A 3,892-nucleotide genomic window follows, 5' to 3' on the forward strand; every position below is an offset into this window, starting at 1 on the left:
TTGGTGATTCCATTTGAGGCTTCCACACTATTGGGGCTAAGCTCTTAAAGCTTGAAGACATCAAGCTACATCAAAAGGTATGTCATCTAACTAGAACTTTGTAGTATAGGTGCTTCATAATATGCTAGTTAGGATGAAACCTTGGAATAGTTAATATTTGCATGTATAATAGAGAAAACATAGATCCAAGGTTTATAGGGTTGCATGTATACCATAGGAGTGTTACAATGCTCAAAACCCAACAGTGGTATCAGAGCCATGGGTTGTTTTCTGTTATATTGATGCAAATGTTTTATTTTCAAGTTGAAAAAAAGGAAAAAAAACATGACGTTTGTCAAATTTTAAGATAATTACTTGTTTTGTGAAAAACGAATTATTTGTAAAATTTGAATCATTTGTTATATGAATTGAATTAGGTCAAATTTAGTAAAAGATAAAATGATATGATTATTTTATTAGTTTTAAAAGTTTGATCTAAATGTTTTAAGGAGTTACATATTTTGTCATAAAATTTTGGAGTTCAAAAGTTTTTTTTAAAGTTGTGATCTTAAGGGTTTTTGAAACTTCCATAAGTTATGGATATGAAAGTTTTTAAAAAAAAAAAAAAATTTGATTCAAAGTTTTTATGGAGTGACAAAATTTGGTGTTAATGTTTTAAAGAATTCCATAACTTGTTCTTAAGTTATGGAACATGGAAAGTTTCATCATAAAACACCATTAACTCCATAAGTTATGGAATCCAAATGTTTTCAAGAATTACAAAACTTGCCCTCAAGTTTTTGAATTTGAGAAAAGTTGTTTATGAAAAAAAGAATTGAATTCTAAAACTCTTGGGTTCATAACTTAAACAATTAATTAAATGGTTTTAATTTTGAGTTTAATAATTGGAATTATGATGCTTTGTTGAATAGTTCAAATTAACTCTTATGGACTTTATTAATAGTTAATTAAAGCGTTTAATTAAAAGAGTATTATTAATTCATAAATATATGGTTTGAGTTTAATTAAATTAAAAGTCTAGTTTAATTAATAGATTAAACCACCAAGTATTTTAAATGTCTAAAATACACCCTTATACTATTATAATATTAAAAGTTTAATATATTATATGTATAAGAGCAAGTCGTCTTACCATTAGTAGGCCTCATTCACGAAGCCGGTCTATAAGGGGGGTATAAGGTTACTGCCTATAAAATGGCAGTTTAATGGGTGTCCACTCTCACTCACCGCTTCCTTGACCGGTGGAGGGTCGTTAGCCGAACAAGTAGGACAAGGACTATAATTTGCCCTTCATTATAAGTATAATGATAACTACTAAGTAACTAAACACTTATAAATTCCCAATCTTAGTTATTTAGGAAAATGTGAATAAGGTGCTAATCCATGAAATTACACTTTGCACTTTGTTTAAGCTGTTAGTGGAGCGTGTGTGGTTAACCGACACACTAACCTGGACTTAACAAGGTAGGCAAAGGGTAACTTAATGTTTATCATAGTATCGTTGGAGCGTGTGTGGTTAACCGGCACATCGATTGAGGGGTAAATATTAAGGGTACCAAGTATATTTGCATGGTGACTTCACACCTTGTTTTGTGATCCTCGGCATCCCAGTCACAAAACCTGAAGGGCACACTCGAGATTGAAACATGCCATTGAAAAGTTCAATGAATCTCAAAAGAATCTAGGAGTTTCAAAACCAATTAAAACCTAATAATACATTTCGTTTATCTTGGTGGAAATTGGTGAATCGTCATTCACCTACCTTCAAATATTTTATGGCTTGGATTACGACATCCCTCTTCCAAGTTATAAAATAGTTTGTTGGGTCCTAGCCTTAATATATCATATTGGGTGTTATATTAAGGACTTAAATCAACTTTACGTGAATTTCTCCCATTGTTGATGTCTGGTTTAGACAACAATGATCTTCCCAAACCAAGCTTTCCTAATGAATATGACTTCCCGAGTTTGGCTCATGGAAGTCATACTTCTCTTCCTCCACCTCCTCCAATTATTCTCCCTAACCCACAAGTTCAAGGTCACTCAAGCCCTAATGGCAAGCAAGGTGTATGTGTGATCACATCTTAGAGATGAAGTCATATATTGACAAGCCGGGAGAGTTGGGTGTCAAAGTCTTGAGAAAGTTGGATGTTCAATCACTTTCTAAGTCACATAGTGAGTTCCTTTGGGACTACTATGAAACAGACTATGACATGAACCTTAATGATCATATCTATTTGCTTGGTGCTACTGAATCAGCAATGATTTGGAACGATAGTAAAGCAAATTTGATTAGAAGATCAACTTCCCAAAAACTTTATGGACAGTGACAATGGTGACACTAAAAATCCAGAAAAAGCATTCTCTTCCCAATGGAAAGGGATTGGCCATAGTCAACCCGGTTGACCAAATGGTAAAGAGAAAGACTAAGTCTGAGATAGTCCCATTATCAAAGGGTCCATATGTTTATTTTTCCAAAGGAAGGGGCGTTGATTGCAAAGCTGCCAAATTTACCTAAGGATGTTAAAGTCAATAAGTTTGACTCTACATCAGGTAGAGCCCATTATCTAACTCTGTTAAGTTCTATTCTGAGATCCTCATTACATGATGTGACTGGGTCACATGTTGATGTTTTAAGAATCAAAGAATAGAGAGAAATCTTAAAGGAAGTATATGCTGATTCTGATCGCGAAGGTGGATTTCGATCGCATCAGAAATTTGAGCAGTTGCTTAAGAAGTTATGATATATTGCAAAGGAATAGATAACAACAATTTTCCATGTGGATTGTAAGGATAAGTTTTTCCGCAAAGTTTTAAAATTAAAGAAAATTGTTTAATTTTATTTATTTGAAGTATCCTTACAATGGCATTTGTGGAAAATTGTTGCTTATATGATTCCACTGACAGCAATATTGGAAAATGGTTTTGATTCTTTCATTTGTGGTAGTGTCTAAATTTACCAAATCAGGAAAGTTCCTCATCGCCCAAGTTTCAATTCGACCGAAACTTGGAATCATGCAAGTTGAATAGTATGATGAATGAGAACTTTCAAGCATTGGAAAATCAAGACTAATTACTTGTTCACATGGATGTGTGAGTCAAGTGAAGGACTAAAGGGATAGAGTACACATTCTTGTGCACTGGTCATGTCTACCACAAAGCTCGTTAAGACTATTTGATTTACTAAAGTTTAGTAAATATGGTTATACTTACAAGTTTAAGTATAATTTTGAAACATTGGAAAAGTCTCAATGTATGGCAGAACGAATGGGAAGAATCAAATTAGGCAGAAAGATAAAAGTTTCTCAAATCTGAAAAGATGGGAGAGTACTTTAGTATCATGTTTGTGATCATCTTAATGATTTAGAAATCATATCACAATTAGTCCTCTAAAGGTCATCTTAGTGCATTCTTATGACTAAGAAGAGGAGTCATGAATTGTTGAAATGGTTAGATCAGGAAGATGAGTCATACTTCGTTCCAAAACAATTCTTAGAGTCATACTCCAAGATTGTAACTTGAGTGACATATCTTAAAGAAAGGTTTAAAACACTTGTCAAATGTAAGAGTAAAAGTGTCCTACTCTTGTACATTTGAAATTGGTAAGTTGTGATGTTTTGGATAAAACAAAGACCAACTAAGGCCAATTGTGTGAAGTGTTTGTCTTGATAAAGAATCCGCACTATCTCTTGAATATTTGGCAAGATAGTCTTATATGTCAAGAGGATAGTGGGAGTCTTAAAGATCCTAAAAAGAATTTCAAGAACTAATCAAGAATAAAATATAAGGTTCTTCACTAGCACACGACTTGAGGTTTATAGCCTATCGTGTTGACATATTCTGTGCCCATTCCAGTTAAAGTTGGCTTTGCATAGGAGTTCTGAAAGTTATC

Source organism: Lactuca virosa, chromosome 4, assembly GCF_052849685.1.
Source record: "Lactuca virosa cultivar CGN04683 chromosome 4, Lactuca_virosa_CGN04683_v6, whole genome shotgun sequence".
Classification (NCBI taxonomy): Eukaryota; Viridiplantae; Streptophyta; class Magnoliopsida; order Asterales; family Asteraceae; genus Lactuca; species Lactuca virosa.